This window comes from Anser cygnoides, chromosome W (assembly GCF_040182565.1).
Source record: "Anser cygnoides isolate HZ-2024a breed goose chromosome W, Taihu_goose_T2T_genome, whole genome shotgun sequence".
Classification (NCBI taxonomy): domain Eukaryota; kingdom Metazoa; phylum Chordata; class Aves; order Anseriformes; family Anatidae; genus Anser; species Anser cygnoides.
The window spans coordinates 12,983,804-12,999,382 of NC_089911.1; the positions used below are offsets into that span (position 1 = coordinate 12,983,804).

At 45.7% G+C, this 15,579-nt stretch overlaps 1 long non-coding RNA gene across 1 annotated transcript; it reads right to left on the reverse strand.

Annotated features, from left to right (window-relative positions):
• Window positions 1–1,358: 1,358 nt before the first annotated feature.
• LOC136788823 (uncharacterized) lies at window positions 1,359–8,032 on the reverse strand. The gene is made up of 2 exons (XR_010827392.1): window positions 7,657–8,032; window positions 1,359–2,958 (listed from the first exon to the last, which is right to left on the reverse strand). It is a non-coding gene; the product is annotated as an uncharacterized lncRNA (long non-coding RNA).
• Window positions 8,033–15,579: the final 7,547 nt, after the last annotated feature.

Sequence of the window (15,579 nt, forward strand, 5' to 3'; positions counted from 1 at the left end):
ACAATGAAAGCATGTCAGACAATGAATGATACATAAAATTTGCATGACGATAAATAAAACCTTATTTATTTATGCTTAAGGCGTCATGTCAAAAATGATATAATAGCTTTGTCACTGTCTCGTTAAAGGGGACTTATCAGAGGTGAAAGTTTGCCTGTTTCAGAGTCCCGCTAAGGACTTTAACTCAGACAGTTTTGCAAAGCTGAAAGTATTTAATAGTCTGTATTGGGTTTATGTGGCAAGGGTATGGTAGCAGGGGGGCTGCAGGGGTGGCCTTTGTAAGAAAAGTCCAGAAGCTGCCCCATGTTAGATAGGAGCCAGCTCCAGCCAGCTCCAAAAGGAACCTGCTGCTGGCCAAAGCTGAGGAAATAAGCGACATTGTTTGCGCCTCTGGGAGAACATATTTAAGAAAGGGAAAAAATACTATGCAACAGCAGCTGGGAGAGCGAGGAGTGAGAAACAACCCTTCAGACAGCAAGGTCAATGAAGAAGGAGGGGAGGAGGTACTCCAGGTGCCTGAGCAGAAGTTCCCCTGCAGCCCATGGTGTATCACGGCAGAGCATATTTCCATGCTGCAGCCTGTGAAGGAGCCCACAGTGGAGCAGGTGGATTTGGGCTTAAGGACCTTGAAGTCCATGGAGAGCCCCTGCCAGCCAGACCTGCCTGTGGAGAGGAGCCCATGCAGGAGCAGGGGATCTGCCAGGAGCTGCCACCCAAGGGAAACCCATGTTGGAGCAGCTCCCTCCTAAAGGATGGACACCGTGGTATGGACCCATATTGGAGCCTTTCTTGAAGAGCTGCGGTGAGAAAAATCTCAAATAATTTTCTTCAGACAGGATCTTCTGTGAAGCTATTTTATTCGCGATTGCAATGGTGGGCGTCCTGTCAATTAGGAGTGCATTTTAGTAAACAAATCATAACCTTTTATTCCCTATTACCCGACGCCTGATCACCTCCCCTGTTTCCTCATTGGATGAGTACTACAGGTTCACAAGCTACTCGACGCTCCTCTATACCATATAGGTACAATTTTTCTGTTTTTCAACCCTTTAATTTCTCCTTTCTTATGTTTTGAGAACTTGTGATCTTTGTTTTACTGTTCTCACACTGCTCATCCTGTTTTTCTCAAGCTTCTACCTTATTTTGGAACAGTGAGGCCTTCTACTGTCCACTTATCTACTTAGCATTTCTCCTTGTTATGACTACACAACTACCTTGGAATACAGAAAATTAGTTCTCTACTGCAAAAACACGTTTGTTTCTCACAATTCCCCCCTCTTCTTTTCTTACTCCTATTGTTGTTTTTGCACCTCTTCACATACCGCACTCTTGAGTTTTTCCAACATTAGGGCACAATATTCTTCTTCAGATGTCACGGGGGATGACAGACATACAATGCAATTATTATTACAATACCAACAAATAGTTGTCTGAGCCAATTCTGTTCAGGTAATCACGAAATTAGTGTCTCCCAAATGTTTCTAAATCCCCAGGAACTGTCATCTTGAGTTACTCTATGTAGGATCTTGTTGTGTTTTGTTTTTTTTTTCCCCAAATAGTTTTGAGATCAAATTCGTCCCATTTGATCTACATATATACAGCAACTAGTATTAATTACAGTGCACGCTCCTCTTTATGAGTTTATTAATAAATCTAATACTATTCGATTCTAGAGTACTATTTTTGCAAACTTACCTAACTTATTTTCTAGTTTTTCAATTATAGCTGAGATATTTACAATAGCGTTTTCTAATTCACTCACCCTTAACCAAGGTAAAAACCACCTTGCAAAGCTGTGAAATGCTAGAGAATTTTACTAGAGGATTATCTGAAGTCTGCTTAATTCTGCGTGTGGTCTCAAGGGGGCTTTGGCTTTGTGGGTCTTCAATAATAGTTACATTTGGAATTATTGCCTCCAGGATGCAAGCTCCCTTCCATTCTAGGGGCAACACCTTCCTGGCTTTATTACCACATAGCCAGTACCACCCCTTGCCATTTGGGACAGGCCGTCTGGTTACAGGATTCTCATGTTGTATCTGGTGTGCATTATGTGTATTAGCATTCCCGTGGCTACTATATTCAGTACAGTATGAATTATTCCCTATTTCATGGATATTTCCACACCCGGGGTCAGTAATATTGCCCCCTGAGTTTCTATCAATGTTGTTTAAAAGGCACCTTTGATAACACAGTATGTTGTAGCCAGGAGTATGTGTAGGGAGCTCAACTTCAAAATCTATTCCTTCCCGGGACTGAGTATGATCTGTCATTTTTAGAAATCTAGAGAATCCAGACACAGTTGCTGCTGGAAATAGCAATCAGGGACAAGGCCTTTTCAGTCTTTCTAGGCATCTGGGTGCAAATCCAACAATTATTTCGAGATAGAACTCAAGAGATGTTCTGGATTAACTGGAAATGCTGATTTTTCCCTCCATCCTATCACTAGTCCATTGAGAATAGGTATTACTAAGATAAACTTAAAATACATCATTTCTATGTATATATACACCAAGACAATAAAAATCACAAACTAATAAGGATTCTTCTGGTGGGGATTAAATACCCTCCTTTCTTTTTCTCCCACTTCCAGAGAGTGTTCCCTGGAAACACTCCAATTCTGTGTAATTCAATCCCTTTTACTCATTAATTCATTAAGAATTCTTCTAAGGAGAAGTTAAAGGTTTACCAGAGATAGTTTTAACAGTTTTAACCTTAAAAGTCTTTGTTAATGCAGTCTCTCAGGTATCAGGGTTAACTGATGCTTTTACCCAGGTATGAGTCCACCCTTTCTCAGCTGTTCTTACTGTCGACTCAGTAGTCAGGAGCACTTGGAACAGTCGGTCCCACTAAGGTTGCAGTTTCAGTTCTCTCCATGTTCACATCAGATCCCAATCTCCTGCTCGGAATGGATGGATCAGGGCTTCCAAGGGTGGGATTTGAGCTAATGATCCACGGGTCCTGAGAGATGACAAAGAGGATGACAGCCCGAGTATATAGTTCTTGAGAAAAGCATCTTTTGTCTCAATTTGAGGTAATTCATTCCCTTTGTCCATGTACAGCAATCCAAATAATATTTCATATGGTGAAACTCCCACATCTTTTCTTGGTGCAGTTTGAATTCGGAGAAGTGCCAAAGGAAAGCACTTCGTTTGGGGAAGCCGAGTTTCCAGAACTTAATCAATTGCTGCTTATTGTCTGATCCTCTCCACCATTCCAGAAGGGGAAGGATGCCAAGGAGTGTGAAATTTCCACTTAATTCCTAGAGTCCACATTAGCCCTTGCAATATTTGTGACATAAAGTGATTTCCTTGATCAGAGTCAATATTTTCAACAATTCCATACCTGGGAGTTATTTGTTCTAGAATTACTTTAGTTACTATGTTTGCAGTAGCAACAGCAGATACTGAAGGGAAAGCTTCCACCCACCCTGACAAATGATCTACTGAGACTAACAAGTATTTAAATCTACCTACTCTAAGGAGTTCTGTAAAATCTACCTGTACATTTTGGAAGCGTTGAATTCCTGGTTCTCGCCCCCCCCTTTGTGCTGACTGTGGATAATTTTTCTATTTATCTTTTGACATACTACACAACTCCTGCATACACGTTCAGCCAGAGTATATATATTCCTACACATACATATTTCCATAGCTTGAATTCCCCAATGACCCTCTTGATGTTAAACAGTTAATATTTGCCTCATTAGCACTTTATTCAGCATTTCTCTCCCCTCAGGGAGTATCTGTTTTCCTTTGGACTTCGTGACTCCTAATTCCTTAAAAACCTCTTTCTCTTAAAACTTTTACTTCTTTTTAGTTTTGGGTAGGGGTAGCTCAACAATTCCCTGAACCCTCTCTGGATTTATTCTTCGTTCTCCCTCAGACACTAGATGCCCTAAATACTTGACTTCTCTTTCTACGTATTGTAATTTATTTTCCAATACTTTCAAGCCCTGTTTTCCCAGAAAGTCGAGTAGCTTGTTAGTGGCTTCCTTCACAACTGTTTTCTCCTGTCCTGACAATAAAAGTTCATCCACATATTGTAACAGTAACATCTCCTTTGGAGGTTGGAATTACTCCAAAATTTGTTCTAGAAATTGCCCAAATAAATCGGTGGCCCTGTAAACCCCTGAGGTAAAATTGTCCATCTGTATTGCTGCTTCCGCCCCATTTCAGGGTCTTTCCACTCAAAGGCAAATGTATCTTTGCTCCCAGGGTCTGAGAGCACCCCATTAATAATACCGTTATTCCAGCCTAACAATTTACTATTTGAATGCCCAATTTCATTATCAAATCCTTTCCCAACAAGTTAGTCCCTGCCTCGGGTGCATACAATAATTGCCCAGAGATCATTCTATCCCTAGTCTCAGCTTGGTGTCCCCAAAAAGTGGCACTGTTATCCCAGTCCCTTCTACCCCCATCACATTTAGGGTTTCATTAGTTAATTTAATCCCTGATACTTCACAGGCCAGTAATGACCTAGCTGCCCCAGAGTATTGGGTTCACATGGCAAGGTTCTGGTAGCAGGGTGGGGCTGCAGTGGTAGCCCCTGTGAGAAGAATCCAGCAGCTGCCCCATGTTAGATAAGGGCCAGTTTCAGCCAGCTCCAAAGGGGCCCACCATTGCCCAGAGCCAAGCCATGAGCAATGCAGTTTGTGCCTCTATGAGAGCACATTCAAGGAAAGGAAAAAAAACTGCTGCACAACAGCAGCTGGGAGAGTGAGGAGTGAGAAACCTCCCTGCAGACACCAAGGTCAGTGCAGAGGAGGGGGAGTGCAGTGCAGGGGTGCTCCAGGTGCCAGAGTCGAAGCCCCCCTGCAGCCCACAGAGAGGCCCCTGGTGGGGAAGGCAGACCCCGCAGCCCATGGTGTACCGCAGCGGAGCAGATCTCCACGCTGCAGCCCTTTCCGGAGCAGCCCAGGAAGGTAGGCACCCCATGAGAGGTACCCCACACCAGAGCAGCTCCCAAAGAGCCTGTTTTTTGCTGCCCGTGGAGAAACTCACACAGGACCAGCCCAGGAAGGTCAGCACCCCACAACAGAGCAGGGAGAAGAGTGACCGTGAAGGAGCAGTGGAAACGAAGCACCACAGACTGACAGAAGCCCCCACTCCTGCCCCCCCTGTGCCACTCAGAGCAGGGAAGAGGTGGAAGAGAGTGGATGGGGGAAGGTGCCCCCAGCTTGTTTCTCTGTTTCTCACCGCTCTAGTCTGTCAGCAATAGGTAATAAATTTTATTAATCTTCCTATGCTAAGTCTGTTTTGCCCCTAACGATAATTGTAGAGTGATCCCCATTGAGGTACACTTTTTCATTTATCAGGGAACTAGCTTTCTGAGAAGCCCTGACTCCCCTATTCTGAATTTATAACAGCAATCTCTCCTCCTTCTTCCACTCCGGATATTCCTATTTGAAGTGGCTGCCCTGGTGTGGTGGTTTTACCCTGCTAGGCAGCTGAACACCACAACCGCTCTCTCACTCCCCCTCCTTAGATGAGGAGGGGAAGAAGAAAAGGAAAGAACAACTCACGGGTTGAGATAAGGATGATTTCATTAAAGGAAAAAAAAAAAAAAGAAATAATTATTAAGGAAAGATTATTATTAATTAAACAATTTAACTAAACAATTTAACTAAATTAACAATTTAACTAAAGGGGAAAAAAAGGCAAGGGGAAAAGGGAGGGGGAAAGGGAAAACTAAACAAAACAAGTAAAGGCTATGTGGGAGTGCAGAGGAAAGAAATTACTCTCTACTTCCCACAAATGAGCGATGCTTGACCACGTCCTTGAAGCAGGGCCTCAACGCACGTAGCCGGTGTTCGGGAGGAGGACAGACGTTTTCCCAACGAGAGCCCACCCCTCCCCTCTTCCTCCTTTTTCCACCTTTTATTGCTGAGTGTGACATCACATGGTATGGAATATCCCTTTGGTTGGTTTAGGTCAGCTGCCCTGGTGATGTTTCTTTTCTCACATTTTTGCCCACCCCTAGGGGGGTTAGAGAGAGTCCTGATGCTGTGCCAGCACTGCTCAGCAGCAGACACAACACTGGTGTGATACCATTGCTGTTTTAGCTACGAGTGCAGAGCACAGCACTGTATGGTCTGCTGAAAGTTAAAATCCCAGCCCGACCCAGTACACCTGGCCACACTTAAAACATCTTCTCAAAGCCTGTCCCTGCTAGGATTTAGGATGCAACACAGGTAGCTTTCCTTGTCTGCTATTCCTCCATCTCTCTTCCTCTCCTTTCCATCCTGGGCCTGACTCCTCCCGAAAGTCCCTCTATCTCTAGCCCTCTGCCTCACTACCCAGTACGCTGTGAATACCATTAGTTTCACTCTCTGCTTTTCCTTCTCATCTCCCCTCTTGGTACACACCTTCATACTACCTGCACTCCATCCTCCCACCTTCTGGAGCTTTTTCTGCATATCTGGCCAGGCTTTAATCACAAAATGAACTTTAAAGAGCCCTTGGGCTACCGGGTCCTCAGGATTCATCCTCGAGTACTTTCTAATTCTAACCCCAAGTCTCTCATATAATTTCTGTGTTGTGGGTTGTTATTATTTCAGTTAGATAAGCAGATATTTCTGCTGTATCGGAATTACTCTCTGTCGGGGGATGTGTGTTAGTTCTTTCCCGTTCTTGCATAGCTGCCTGGCAAATCATTCCCCTCCTAAACATTCTTCTCCAGTGAATAACATACTCAAGATTGACATTTCCCCCCCCAGGAATACAAATTAGGCCTTAAAAATGGATTTGACTGTTCTGCTAGGTCCTCAATTAAAGACTTCATTTCCTTCTTAAAATTCCTAACCTTTCTGCTGGTAAGGGGGGAGTGGCACCGGCCCCGCGTCGGCCCTGCACGGCCCTGAGGCCCCACCGGGACCCCCCCAGCCTCCGCTCCTGCCGCTCCACGCTCCCCGGCATGACTTCTCCAGGGACAGCGTCAGTTGCAGTCCCTGTCTCCCCTTCTGGAGCAGCTGCCACTGCCTCTGGTGCAATATTAGGATTATAGGGAGCATAACTTGATTCCTCCTCCAAAAACCTTATTGTTTACATATAAATTTCAAGCCTGAGTTTTCATCAGACCTGTATTTTGGCCAAAATACGGAAGTTCCTTTTATTAGCTTTTTAGGCCAGACAGTTACACAATATCAAACCATTTTTAATTATATATATTTTTTAGTATTTTTCCCTAGTTTTTGGGTTGTTTTTCCAAATCCTTATCATTCTCTCCAAAGGGCTATCTTTAGGCACAATCCCGGGGTCTCCAACCCCCACCCTGCTGACTCTTGGAGCCCTTAATCCCCAGCTCTTCCTGACGTGCTGCTGTGGACTTTACCACCCACAGGGTATCACACGCCTTCACCTAGGATTAGGACAGAGGTGGGGTGTACTGCCGAGCACCTCACTTCACCGTGCTCGGGTACCGTACACCTAAGGGCTCAAACCCCCGAGACTCTCTCACTCCTCTCCTCTCTCTTTCGCTTCGTTCCTCTCCAGCCAAGGGGACTTCGTTCATCCTTTTGCAGGACCACCGAGCCTCGCGGATCAGGGCTTCACATTCGCTCCACACTAAAAGTGTGTCTCATTCACATTCGCACTCATTCACACGAGAGTCTCCCCGAACCCAACCCGAGGCAAGATACGGTAAAGTTTCCCTTACCTCGGTCCGTGCACGGCTTCCCGGTCCGGGTTATCAGCAGTAATCCCTGTGCCTGTTCCCAATCCGGGCTGGACTATATGTGGGCTGTGTCTGTGTATGTCAGTTCTGGCCTCCCTTCTCCCCAGAGCTTCGCAGAGCCTGTCTTCAGATTAATAGTCTCAGTCCTTTGCCAGCCGTACCGGGACAACCCACCACCCCCGATGGGACCGCTGAAATCAACGGGGTGCACCTTCCTGTCTGTGGTGGCAAGAAATCTTTGGCAGGCGACAAGATCCCGGACGAGCCCCCAAATTGTGAGAAACATCTCAAATAATTTTCTTCAGACAGGATCTTCTGTGAAGCTATTTTATTTGGGATTGCAATGGCGGGCGTCCTGTCAATCAGGAGCAAAGGAAACTTTGTTTCTCACACTGCCGCCTGTGGGAAGCCCACATAGGATCAATTCGGGAAGGACAGCATCCCATGGGAGAGTCCCCCCACTGGAGCATGGAAAGAGAGTGACCATGAAGGAGTGGCAGAGACAAAGCATTATGGACTGACTGCAACCCCCATTCCCCATTCACCTGCATTGCTCAGTGGGGGGAGGATTTAGAAGAGGGTGGATGAGGCTGGAAGGTGCTTTTAATTTGCTTTTAGTTTCTCACTGTTCTAGTCTACTAGTGATAGACAATAAATTATATTAATCTCCCTCTGCTGAGTCTGTTTTGCCTGGGACGATAATTATTGAGTAATCTCCCTGTCCTTATCTCAGCACTTGAGCCCTTTCCATCATATTTTCTCCCCCTTTTCCTTTGAGGAGGGGGAGTGAAACAGCAGTTGTGGCAGAGTTCAGGTGTCCAGCTTGGTAAAACCACCACATAGTCCAGCATTTCCCTTTTTCATATCCCTGCAAGTACTTTCACTGAGACAGTTTCACAAAGTTGAACGTATTTAATAAGGTGACAGACATAACAGATTTGGAATTGCTGTTGATAAATACTCTTACAGAAATAGCACCAATATATCATAATAGTGCTTTCAAAATGCTGTCCCAGGTATTCCTCACCAAAATGTAAAGGCACAGAGCTTACCAAGAAGGCATCCATGTGTTGGTGGAGGAAAAAGGAACACAGCTCTTTGACTGCCTCTTCTAGGTTTCCAATTCCCCCAACCCCCAGCTCTTCTTTTTTCCTAACTCTAACACTGTGTCTTTTCCTAACTCTGTGTCTTTTGTTATAGCCTAACCTTATCTGTTCCCCCCCAGGGTGACTTTTAGCATGATTTGGGTGGAGTACTGTAGTCATATACGTTTATCATGTACTTTAAGCTCATTATCATATCCTGGGGTGTTAACTTTAATATTCATTTTACAAATAACCAACCAAAAGGCTTCACTCCTGGCACCATGGCCGTTAAGATTTTGTTCTGCTGCCAGAACAGGGTCATACTGCCACTGCAAGACTCCCTCTTTTGGCAACCTCTCATAACAAGCTTGCGGACCTCCATCCACAATGTTTGTATAAGAGATAAGCAGGAACAAGCTACTCAACTCCCCTTTGCCCAAGGCTGGTGCTTATGAGTGACACTAACAAGTCTGACTCTTGTCAGATGTGATGTCCCAGCTCCAGTCTAGGTCTAGCAATGCACAAGGCTGCTTTGCCTCCTGCTGGCTCAGATCCTCACCACAAAACCTCATCCTGAAGCTTTTTGGAGTGATTTCTAGACAACTCTTATGGTCCTGCCTCTGTTAAGTACATCCTGTTACTTTTTTTCTTTGAATTTAAGTGGTTTTTTTGTTGTTTTGTTTTGTTTTTGGTTTTGTTTTTTTAAATCTTTCATATGGCTTGAAACAACCACCAACACCACAGTGATTTTGTGTAACTAAACCAACCAACTCAAAGCCAAGTTGAAAGGAGCTGCAGCAAAATAATACCCATTGGCAGCTGGGAGGTTGACGTTGCTTTTAGCTTCACCTTTGATCTAATGCCTGGGCAGCTCTACTGGTTTCTAATAAAAGCACTTCTGCTTCACAAATATCTTTTTTAGATACATGCAAAGTGTTCCCATATTTGTTTAAGTGAAATAAGCTGCTCTGCAAATGACCATGCATGCCTTGTGCAAATTTAGACTCTGTTTGGAGGCCTAAAGAAGTCCCAAACCATTTCTTAACCATGTCACTTCTTCTTTATGGATTAGAAAAATTTCACGGCCTCTTCCTATGAAAACAAACAAACAAACCCAAACAACAACAACAAAAAAAACCCAACCCAATTTCTTCTGTAATGCTGCATATGGAGGCTTTTTTGAGCATATAGAAAATATCCACGTGATTTAAGTGAAGATGCATATTTTTAACACAATATGAAATCTATCTGAATATAAATACATTCCATGTTGTACTTTGTGGTAGTATCTTGAAAATATTGTAACAATTAGTGGAGAGCCACAAAGAAAACATCTTAATTCTGCACTATTATCCTCCCATTCCTTGGTACCACAGATGAAAGAGAATGGGTCACATTTGCAGTATTATGTGGGATTTTGTTTGTCCCTCTGTCCTGGTTCCAGTTAGGACAGAGTTAATTTTCCTCCTAGTAGCTGGTAGGGTGCTATGTTTTGGATTAGGATGAGAAGAGCGCTGATAACATGCTGATGTTTTAATTGTTGCAGAGCAGTGTTTACACCAGGCCAAGGACTTTTCGGCTTCTCGCTCTGTCCTGCCAGCGAGCAGGCTAGGGGTGCAGCAGGAGCTGGGAGGGGACAGACCCAGGACAGCTGACCCAAACTGGCCAAAGGGGTATTCCATACCATCTGACGTCATGCTAAACAATATATAGGGGTGGCTGGCTGGGGTGGGGGGCCGGCTGCTCGGGGATAGGCTGGGATAGAACGGCAGATGTCATGGTGGGAGTCTGTTATAGACCGTCCAACTAGAATGAAGAGGCAGATGAAATATTCTATAAGCAGCTGGGAGAAGTCTTGAAATCACTAGCCCTTGTTCTCATAAGGGACTTACACTTACCAGATGTCTGATGGAAATACAACACAGTGGAGAGGAAACAGTCTAGGAGGTTCCTGGAGTGTGTAGAAGATAACTTCCTGACACAGCTGATGATGAGCCAAGTAGGGAAGGCACCCTGCCAGAACTTTTGCTTGTGAACAGAGAAGGACTTGTGGGTGATGCGAAAGTTGGAGGCCGACTTGCGTACAGTGATCATGAAATAATAGCGTTTTGGATTCTTGGAAAGATAAGGAGGGGGGTTAGCAGAACTGCTACCCTGAACTTCTGGAGGGCAGACTTTGGCCTGTTAAGGAGACTGGTTGGCAGAGTCCCTTGGGAGGCAGCCCTGAAGGGCAAAGGAGACCAGGAAGGCTGGACAGTCTTAAAGTAGGAGATCCTAAAGGTGAAGGAGAAGGCTGTCCCCACATGCCAAAAGGTGAGCCAGGGAAAGACCAGTCTGGTTGAACAGAGAACTGTAGTGAGAGCTCAGGAAGAAGAGGGTTTATGACCTTTGGAAGAAGGGGCAAGCCATTCAGGAAGACTACAAAGGGGTCATGAGGCTGTGCAGGGAGAAAATTAGAAGGGCCAAAACCCAATTTGAGCTCAGTCTGCCTACTGCTGTTAAAGACAATGAAAATGTTCTTATAAATACATAAACAAGAAAAAGAGGACTAAGGAGAATCTCCATCCTTTATTGGATGTGAAGTGGTCAGTGAAGACCTTGGTGTCTGCAGAGTTGTTTGTCACTCCTCTCTCTCCCAACTGCTATTGCACAGCAATTTTTTCCCTTTCATAGAATCATAGAATGGTTTGGGTTGGAAGGGACCTTAAAGATCATCTAGTTCCAACCCCCCTGCAATGGGCAGGGATGCCACCCACTAGATCAGGTTGCTCAAAGCCCCATCCAACCTGACCTTAAACACTTCCAGGGATGGGGCATCCACTACTTCTCTGGGCAACCTGTTCCAGTGCCTCACCACCCTCATAGTAAAGAATGTCTCCCTAATATCTAATCTAAACCTAACATTTTTTAGTTTAAAGCCATTACATCTTGCCCTGTCACTACACTCCCTGACAAAGAATCCCTCCCCAGCTTTCCTATAGGCTCCCTTTAGGTCCTGGAAGGCTGCTATAAGGTCTCCCTGGAGCCTTCTCTTCTCCAGGATAAACAACCTCAGCTCTCTGAGCGTGTCTTCACAGGAGAGGTGCTCCATCCCTCTGATCATCTTTGTAGCCCTTGTCTGGACGCGTTCTAATACATCCATGTCCTTCTTGTGCTGGGGGCCCCAGAGCTGAAAACAGTACTCCAAACGGGGTCTCACAAAAGCAGAGTAGAGGGGGAGAATCACTTCCCTCAACTTGCTGGACATGCCTCTTTTGATGCTGCCCAGGATATGGTTGGCTTTCTGGGCTGCAAGTGCACATTGCTGGCTCACATTGAGCTTCTCATCTACTAACACCTCAAGGTCCTGCTCCTCAGGGCTGCTCTCAATCTACTCTCAGCCCAGCCTATATTTGTCTTTGGATTGCCCCGGCCCAGACGCAGGGCTTTGCATTTGGCCTTGTTGAACTTCATGAGGTTCACACAGGCCATTGTGGTTTAACCTGGCCGGCACCTAAGCACGACACAGCCGTTCACTCACCCTGAGACCCCTCCCCGCTCCCTCTCTGGGATGGGGGGAGAGAATTGAAAAAAAAGTGAAATCCTGTGGGTTGAGATAAAGACAATTTATTAGGACAGAAAAGAAAAGAAATAATAATAATAATAGTAATAGTAATAGTAATAATGTGTACAAAACAAGTGATGCAAAATGCTTACCACCCGCTGACCGATGCCCAGCCTATCCCTGAGCAGTGGTCCCCTCACTCTGGCCAGCTGCCCCTATATATTGTTCAGCATGACGTCAGATGGTATGGAATACCCCTTTGGCCAGTTTGGGTCAGCTGTCCTGGGTCTGTCCCCTCCCAGCTCCTGCTGGAACCCTAGCCTGCCCACTGGCAGGAAAGAGCGAGAAGCTGAAAAGTCCTTGGCTTAGTGTAAGCACTGCTCTGCAACAATTAAAACATCAGCATGTTATCAGCGCTCTTCTCATCCTAATCCAAAACATAGCACCCTACCAGCTACTAGGAGGGAAAATTAACTCTGTCCTAACTGGAACCAGGACAGATATCCACCCCTTATTCCATACCATTTATGTCATGCTCAGGTTAGACACGTTCCAATACATTCCAATTAATCACCAGTTTTCAGATATGTATAAAAAATGTCCACTAAGTCTCTCTAGTCCGTGAGTCACTTCAGGCTCCATCTGTCCCAGCAGTCTTTCAGGACAGAAGAGATGGTGTGTGATGTTGGATCGTCGCACGCTGAAGACTGTTCTGGTTCCATCACACTGCTGTGCTTGTACAATTCAATTAACATTCATTCCTTGTTACCTGTGGGGCTTATTGTGATTACCATTAATAGGAAATATAGCAATCACAGTAGTGATGACATACAGTATTAGATAATAATTAACATACTAAAATTCAACTCATGGGCTATTCTCACACAATATTAAATCCCCACTCAATATTAAACACCCACTCATGCTCTTTGGCCCAAGTGTCTATAAGGTTGTTTCGGAAATGAGTCCCGTTGTCTGACTCAATTCTCTCCGGGGTGCCATGTCGCCATAGGACTTGCTTTTCAAGGCCCAGGATAGTGTTCTGGGCGGTGGCATGGGGCACAGGATACGTTTCCAGCCATCTGGTGGTTGCTTCCACCATTGTAAGTACGTGGCGCTTGCCGTTGTGGGTTTGAGGGAGTGTGATGTAATCAATCTGCCAGGTCTCTCCATATTTATATTTCAGCCATCGTCCTCCATACCAAAGAGGCTTTGACCGTTTGGCTTGCTTGATTGCAGCACATGTTTCACAGTCATGAATAACCTGTGCTACAGTGTCCATGGTCAGGTCCACCCCTCGATCACGAGCCCATCTGTATGTTGCATCTCTACCTTGATGGCCTGAGGTGTCATGGGCCCATCGGGCTATAAATAATTCACCTTTATGTTGCCAGTCCAGGTCCACCTGAGCCACTTCAATCTTAGCAGCCTGATCCACCTGCTGGTTGTTTTGATGTTCTTCAGTAGCCCGCTTCTTGGGCACATGAGCATCTACATGGCGTACCTTTACAACCAGGTTCTCGACCCGGGCAGCAATATCTTGCCACAATGCAGCAGCCCAGATGGGTTTGCCCCTGCGCTCCCAGTTGTTCTGCTTCCATTGCTGTAACCACCCCCACAGGGCATTTGCTACCATCCATGAATCAGTATAGAGATAGAGAACTGGCCACCTTTCTCGTTCAGCAATATCTAAAGCCAGCTGAATGGCTTTCACTTCTGCAAACTGACTCGATTCACCTTCTCCCTCAGCAGCTTCTGCAACTCGTCGTGTAGGACTCCATACAGCAGCTTTCCATCGCCGATGCTTTCCCACAATACGACAGGACCCATCAGTGAACAGGGCATATTTCTTCTCATTTTCTGGTAGCTTGTTGTACAGTGGGGCTTCTTCAGCACGGACCACCTGCTCCTCTGATGATATCCCAAAGTATTTGCCTTATGGCCAGTCCATAATCACTTCCAAGATTCCTGGGCGACTGGGGTTTCCTATTCGAGCCCGCTGAGTAATCAGTGCAACCCACTTGCTCCATGTAGCATCAGTTGCATGATGTGTAGAGGGGACCCTTCCTTTGAACATCCAGCCTAGTACCGGCAGTCGGGGTGCCAGGAGGAGCTGCGCTTCAGTACCGACCACTTCCAAAGCAGATCGAACTCCTTCATCTGCTGCCAATATCTCCTTTTCAGTTGGAGTATAGCGGGCCTCAGATCCTCTGTATCCCCGACTCCAGAACCCCAGGGGTCGACCTCGAGTTTCCCCAGGTTCTTTCTGCAAGAGGCTCCAGGTGGGGCCATTCTCCCCGGCTGCGGTGTAGAGCACATTCTTTACATCTGGTCCTGTTCGGACTGGCCCAAGGGCTACTGCATGAACTATTTCCTGCTTAATTTGTTCAAAGGCTTGTCGTTGCTCAGGGCCCCATTTGAAATCATTCTTCTTATCGGTTACTTGGGAGAGCGGGTTTACAATCAGACTGTAATTTGGAATATGCATTCTCCAAAACCCCACGACACCTAGGAAAGTTTGTGCTTCTTTTTTGCTAGTTGGTGGAGACATAGCTGTTATTTTGTTGATCACATCCATTGGGATTTGACGACGTCCATCTTGCCATTTTATTCCTAAAAACTGGATCTCTCGTGCAGCTCCTTTAACTTTATTCTGTTTTATGGCAAAACCGGCCTTCAGAAGGATTTGGACTATTTTCTTCCCTTTCTCAAAAACTTCTTCTGCTGTGTCACCCCACACAATGATGTCATCGATGTACTGCAGGCGTTCAGGAGCTTCCCCCTGTTCCAGCGCAGACTGGATCAGTCCATGGCAAATGGTAGGGCTGTGTTTCCACCCCTGGGGCAGCTAATTCCAGGTGCATTGGACACCCCTCCAAGTGAAAGCAAACTGTGGCCTGCACTCTGCTGCTAGAGGGATGGAGAAAAATGCATTAGCGATATCAGTTGTGGCATACCACCTGGCTGCCTTTGATTCCAGTTCATACTGGAGTTCTAGCATGTCCGGCACTGCAGCACTCAGTGGTGGCGTGACTTCGTTCAGGCCACGATAGTCCACTGTTAGTCTCCACTCACCATTAGACTTTTGCACTGGCCATATGGGACTATTAAAAGGTGAATGAGTCTTGCTGATCACTCCTTGGCTCTCCAGTTGACGAATTAGCTTATGGATGGGACTCAGGGAGTCTCGGTTGGTGCGATATTGCTGCCGGTGCACAGTTGTGGTAGCGATTGGCACTTGCTGTTCTTCAGTCCTCAGCAACCCCACAACAGAAG